The sequence below is a fragment of the Notolabrus celidotus genome, chromosome 11, assembly GCF_009762535.1.
Source record: "Notolabrus celidotus isolate fNotCel1 chromosome 11, fNotCel1.pri, whole genome shotgun sequence".
Classification (NCBI taxonomy): Eukaryota; Metazoa; Chordata; class Actinopteri; order Labriformes; family Labridae; genus Notolabrus; species Notolabrus celidotus.
Window position 1 is genome coordinate 803,653 of NC_048282.1, and position 7,292 is coordinate 810,944.

Genomic DNA, 7,292 nt, shown 5'->3' on the forward strand with positions numbered 1-7,292 from the left:
AAGACTCTTTTACAAACAGAGCAGGTCTAGACCACTCTATGTCAAATTATGAACAGAGACAGAGGGAAATAAAGGCTTTGGAAAAACTAGTTCCCTGGCAGATGTGTCAAGTTGGCAGTGCCACAACAACGATGTAGTGAGCACCCAAATGGGGGCATTAGTATTCTGCCAGTGCTTTTCAAATCTTCACAGGGTTACTGGGGTGATGTAAATCCAGCAGAGTAAGAAAAATGTTAAATTGAAGAACAATAACATGACATTATGTTACAGCTTCTCTCTGAAATATTTCCCTAACCTTGTCAAGAGATACTATGAGGATCGGTCATGATGGTGATGTGGGATTTTAATTCATCTACTTTTACTTGTTGATTCAAAAGAGCCACTCGACTATCCTAATTCATTTCTTAAAATAACATTGACTCATGATGCTCTTTGTGACCCCATCTTAAAGATGTTGAGGTCTGAGCCATCGTCATAGTGTACTAAAATAATAATCATCAATCAATCTTTATTTGTATAGCGCCAAATCACAACAAACGTTATCTCAAGATGCTTTTACAAACAGAGCAGGTCTAGACCACTCTATGTCAAATTATGAACAGAGACCCAACACCAAGACAGGATAAGACTCAGTCTGACCCCACCTTAATCCACCATGAGCATTGCACCTCACAGTATTTAGCTAGTTACAGCGGAGAGGAAAAACTTCCTTTAAAAGGCAGAAACCTCGAGCAGAACCAGACTCATGTTAGACAGACATCTGCTGAGACTGAGTTGGGTCTGGAAAGAGGGATAGAGGAGAATAAGAGAGAGAGGGAGAGGTGATAGTGATGAGACTAGGAGTAGTAGCTGTTGCCACTGGAGTCCAGCACGTCCGTATCAGCTGGAGTCTGGAACGTCCACAGCAGGAGGACGTCTACGGCAGCTCAGAGGAACCTACGAGACAAGGGAGCTCAGGTCTATGGTCAGTAACTTTAATGGGACAGGCAGAGTTAAAGTAAGTGATGAGGGGGTTGGGGGGGAGGGGGTGATATAGGATCCCAGTGTGTCAGTTCCCCCTGCAGTCTAAGCCTATAGCAGCATAACTAAGAGCTGGTCCAAGCCTGATCCAGCTCTAACTATAAGCTTTATCAAAAAGGAAAGTTTGAAGCCTACTCTTAAAAGTAGAGAGGGTGTCTGCCTCCTGGACCCCGACTGGTAGATGATTCCAAAGGAGAGGGGCCTGATAGGTGAAGGTTCTACCTCCCATACTACTTTTGGAGACTTTAGGTATGACCAGCAGGCCTTATCTCTCCTCGTATTGCAGCTAAAGGCTGTATACGTTGACGTACTGCAGCTTGTAGATCATACGTCGGGCATACACCTGCCATAAGTTGTAGGTAAGTTATGCAGTCATTGAGCTGTGTGTCTGTGTGAGTGTGTGTGTGAGAAACCTTGGAGCCAGAGGTTACGCTACACTTTTTCGTTGTCTGTGTTTTGCCGTGCCATCACACATCAAAATGATGAATACATTTAACTTTTTCTCCGCAGTGACAGAAACCACTGACTGTGGCCCCAGTAGAAAATCTTTTATCTATAAATGCAAATATTTTCAATTTTCAGATTCAGATTCAGATTCAGAGAACTTTATTAATCCCAGAAGGCAATTTGGTTTGCAGTGTACCAGCTTGTCGATAAACAACACAAACACTAACAAACAGACAAACAACACTCAACAGTCAACATGTCAGTGATCAGGGTAAGATGGGGCTTGTCATAAAGAGTAAAAGAATGTTAAAAATAGACTAAAATAACTTTTTTTTTTTTTTTTTAACACAGTAGCAAGGAATTTTGTCTGTTAAATGAACACATTGATTGAAATATTTTGTTCACAGAAAAAATATCCATCCAAAGCAGGAAGAGAATATTCTGACGTGTTGAAATGTTTTATGTTGTTAATACACTTTATTTGTAAAGATTTCCCTTAATTAAACAACAACTTTGAAATTATTTTTGTTGTGTCCTTATTGCACTCCACAGGAGAGATCTGTTGTTAAAATAAAAGTAACTAAGTAACTTTTACTTAAAGTACATTTTAAACCAGCTACTTTTTACTTTTACTTTGAGTACATTTTTAAACGGGTTCTTTTACTTGTACTTAAGTAAAATTTCATCAAAGTAACTGTACTTGTACTTGAGTAAAATATTTCAGTACTCTTTACACCTCTGGTTTAATGTCTCAGGTGGGATTGCTGCAGAGGCTGCTGACATAAGGTTTTGGACTTTTGCCTTGGACAGACGACTTCTCATGGCTGTTTTGATGTTGTCCTGGAGGCTGAATCTGCGCTCTGCTGTCACACTGGAGACTGGAAATACAAGCGTCACTTCAGCCAAAGTTTTGAAATTGATGAAAGGCACCTGACCGGCTGGGAATTCGAACCAGGAACCTTCTAGCTGTGAGGCAGCACCAGTGTGAAGCCGGAATAATAGTTTACTTTATATATATATATATATATATGGCAAGCCGTTCAGGAAATTAATATATATTGAATGAAGTCTGAATATATTGAATGAAACTTAATATATATTGAATGAAGTCTGAATATATTGAATGAAACTTAATATATATGGAATGAAGTCTGGATATATTGAATAAACTCGATAGACCTGTGTGATGATGCACACAGGTATGAGCTCCACCTGTTAACATTAAACAGGATGCTACATTATCACAAGTCATAACAAAAGTTAGTTAGCGAGCCACAGGACTGAACCACCTGAATAAAGAAGGGGCATTATCTTTAGCTAGGCAGTTAATTTGGTTTTTATAACATGGGAATTCATTTTGTACTAATTAAAGTTAAAGAATATGTTAAAAGCTGCTAAAAGTTAAAAGTGCCTGTAAAAGAGGTTTATTTTGAAAGTCGGTCATTTGATGACGTCACATCCTGTCAGGTCTGTTTCTGTTAGGTCATTTCCTGTTAACTTCTTTTCCTGGCTCATCAGAAAGCAAGGCAGACATGTGGAGCATGGTCTGAATGTTATCCGCCGCCATCTGCTCAAATTCATCATAGAGGCATTGCCGTAAGTTCATAAATGTGATGTTTAGGATGTTAAGAATATAAATAGTGATATATTGTTAAAAAACGTTTAAGGATAAAAGGTTAAAAATAGAGATTATTTACATTTATTTAAAAGCTTTTTAAAACATGCTAGCAGCTAATGTAGCTGGTACTCAAAGTGCATTGAGTGAAGTTAATTCATGTTTGAAGCCACTTAAAATGTAACATTAAGTTATATACAGTGCTTATTGTTTTGTATTGTTTTATTTACAGTTTTCACCAGCATGTCAGTGAAGGAACCCGAAGTAAACGGTCAATCTTGCTTCGACTCTGTCTTCATTGGCTCTGGTTTACCTTGGTGTTTAGTCAGAGTTTCAACACACTGCACGAGAACACTACAAAGTGTATAACCTGTGATATTTAATATTTTCACATGTTCACTTGTTTACTACCCTCCTAAATGCTTCTGCAGCCCACTGCTCCGTGTTCCTCTCTCGCCTCTCTGTGCAGACGGTCCAAGCATCACTTCTGGATGAAACCAACTTAATAGAGAGGAGGTGTGGGTTTATTTTTCCTATACAGATTGACTAAACAGCACATGCATTACCCAAGGGGTTGATAACCCCTTCTTTAATTAAAATTGCAGTGAAAACATCTCGTGCCTCCCTCATGGTTGCATTACTAAAAGCTACGTCAAACCGGAAAACAGCATCACATCCCAGAAACACAAGATGGTGCAGGCCACACATGACGTCATTTTTTATTCCATATTTTCAGACTTTCATTCCATATATATCGAGTTTCATTCCATATATTCAGACTTTCATTCCATATATATCGAGTTTCATTCAATAAATTCTGATTTTCATTCCCTATTTTTTTAGTTTCATTCCATATATTCAGACTTTCATTCCATATATTCAGACTTTCACTCAATATATTCAGACTTTCATTCAATATATTCAAACTTTCATTCCATATATTCAGACTTCATTCAATATATTCAGACTTTCATTCCATATATTCAGAGTTCATTCAATATATTCAGACTTTCATTCCATATATTCAGACTTCATTCAATATATTCAGACTTTCATTCAATATATTCAGACTTCATTCAATATATTCAGACTTCATTCAATATATTCAGACTTTCATTCCATATATTCAGACTTTCATTCTATATATATCGAGTTTCATTCAATAAATTCAGATTTTCATTCCCTATTTATTGAGTTTCATTCCATATATTCAGATTTTCATTCAATATATTCAGATTTTCATTCCATATATTCAGACTTCATTCAATATATTCAGACTTTCATTCCATATATTCAGACTTCATTACATATATTCAGACCTCCATTCAATATATTCCGACTTTCATTCAATATATTCAGACTTTCATTCAATGTATTCAGACTTGAATTCCATATATTTAGACTTTCATTCAATATATTCAGACTTTCATTCAATATATTCAGACTTCATTCAATATATTCAGACTTTCATTCCATATATTCAGACTTTCATTCCATATATTCAGACTTCATTCCATATATTCAGACTTTCATTCCATATATTCAGACTTTCATTCCATATATTCTGACTTCATTCCATATATTCAGACTTCATTCAATATATTCAGACTTTCATTCCATATATTCAGACTTTCATTCAATATATTCAGACTTGAATTCCATATATTCAGACTTTCATTCCATATATTCAGACTTCATTCAATATATTCAGACTTTCATTCCATATATTCAGACTTTCATTCAATATATTCAGACTTGAATTCCATATATTCAGACTTTCATTCCATATATTCAGACTTTCATTCCATATATTCAGACTTTCATTCAATATATTCAGACTTTCATTCAATATATTCAGACTTTCATTCCATATATTCAGACTTTCATTCCATATATTCAGACTTGAATTCCATATATTCAGACTTGAATTCCATATATTCAGACTTGAATTCCATATATTCAGACTTTCATTCAATATATTCAGACTTTCATTCCATATATTCAGACTTCATTCCATATATATTGAGTTTCATTCAATATATTCAGACTTCATTCAATATATATTAATTTCCTGAACAGCTTGCCATATATATATATATATATGTGTGTGTATAAACACCTGTCCTAAGCGTTAGCTTGCACAACAAGTAGCATCTCACTTCCTTCAGATACAATCACAGTCCAGTCTAATGGTCAGAGTCTCCTCATGTAATATCTTCTATTCATGTCATCATCACAACAGATCAATCACTTTGAAGTTTCTGTTTGGATTCGGTCTCTCCTCGGTGATATGATATACATTAGAAGAAACATATGAATGAACAAAGCAGCATATTGGTCTAACCCAGGTATAGAGATGTCAGAGGAAATGTAAAATTGCTTTGTGCCTGCCATTTTGGCACGACAGCGATGATACCTGAGGCTGCCTACAGGCCAGGTCGGCTCCCTTGGAGTTTCCCCAGGGCTTCTTCCCACCACCTGCTCTTCCAGCTGTGTTGGAGCGGCTCCAAAAGCCCTGCTTTGTATTCTGCCATTCACAAGAAAGGGAAAGGAACTGTAGTCCATCCTCATTTGTCTGTGTAACTCAGTAAGTGACATGATTGAAAAGTACAGAGAATAAAGGAGAGGGGATTGTCTGGAGAGCATGAGAATGGGGTTTAGGTAGATAATAGCTGCTTCTGTATTTTGACAGGCACCGAGCAGATATCATGTCTCACAACATCTGGAGATGGAGATTCTCATGACAGCTATGCTACAACGCTGTTCTGTTTTATTGTGTCTCTCCAGATGCACACTTGCATGTAAAGAACTAACATGTTTGCTTGTGTTCTCATTTGGATTCTTATCTCAGGAAGGATGTACCTCTGCTATGATACTGCAACTTTTGACCTAACCGGTATGTTACACGTAGGTTCATAAATATTTAATCACAGTCACAGCTCTGCAGTGACGGCTCCCTTTCTAGTTTCGTGTACTTTCACACACAGGACATAGAAAGACAAAGTGACAATATCCATTACTTATCTCTGAGCTTGTTTCTTGAGGCAGGAGCTTATTGCACTTTTTAAAATTGCCTCATGTAATACATCTTCTCCCCATCAGGAATCCAATCTCTTCTATGTGAAAAATACTCCAGCACTGCCAGTAAAGCCGGACTGTTGACCGAGAGTTTTGGATTGGATGAATACACCGACCTTTGTAAACTAGCCAGGTGAAACGCATATTCCTTTACAGAAGAGTCACCAAATGGTTGATGTCACATTTTCTGTCTTTTGACAGATAATCTTTATTTATTTATTAATCCTTTATTTTGTCAGGGAGGATCCACTTAGACCGAGGTATCTTTTTCAGGGTGCCCTGCAGCAATACAATAAAACGACTGAAACACATACTTCATACTTGCACACCCAAACTGTTCTCAAATAATTGCATATTTTTAAACATTTGCAAGTACTTTCATTAAAGCTAGGGTTGGTAGTCACAGAAAACTAGCATTAATTTGAATGTAGCATTTCCTCAGGACTCCCTCTCTGTCTTTGGTCTTTCCTGCGTTGAGCTGGAGGTGGTTTCTCTGGCACCAGACTGCAAAATCCTGCGTCAGCTCTCTGTACTCCCTGTCGTCCCCATTGGTGATTAGGCCAACAATGGCGGAGTCGTCAGAGAACTTTTGCAGGTAGCAGCTCGCTGTGTTGTGGGTGAAGTCTGCAGTGTAGAGAGTGAACAGGAACGGAGCCAGAACCGTTCCCAGGGGGACCCCAGTGCTGCATACGATGGTGTCGGACTGACACCTCTGGGCCATCACATACTGCGGACGATCGGTGAGGTAGTCAAGAATCCAGGCCGAGAGGATGTGATCCTTCAGATCCTTTAGACGTCATTTGAAAGTTATTCCACATCATGGGAGCAGCAACACAAAAAGCAGTCTTTCCCCAGTCGGTTGTAAACCTTCATGTTTTTAAAGTAATCCAGTTTTGAGATCTGGATGTACGCTTTGATGTGTTTGGAGACAAGAGATGAGTCACTCATGGAGGGAGTTGAGCTATGAGTGCCCTGTAAATAAACAAAATACTATCCTTCTTTCTATAAAGACCCAACGAGGACCAGCCCACGGTACGACATAGGTCACAATGGTGGGTTTGAAATCTGTGACCTGTAATAAGAAGGAGATCACAGTGATATATCTCATCTAATGGCTGTAATGCAGAAGCAG

At 37.9% G+C, this 7,292-nt stretch overlaps 1 long non-coding RNA gene across 1 annotated transcript; it reads left to right on the top strand.

Moving 5' to 3' along the window:
- The first annotated feature begins 2,967 nt into the window (after window positions 1-2,967).
- LOC117821888 lies at window positions 2,968-3,363 on the top strand. Its single transcript, XR_004633080.1, has 2 exons — window positions 2,968-3,063; window positions 3,315-3,363. It is a non-coding gene; the product is annotated as an uncharacterized LOC117821888 (long non-coding RNA).
- The last annotated feature ends 3,929 nt before the right edge of the window (window positions 3,364-7,292 follow it).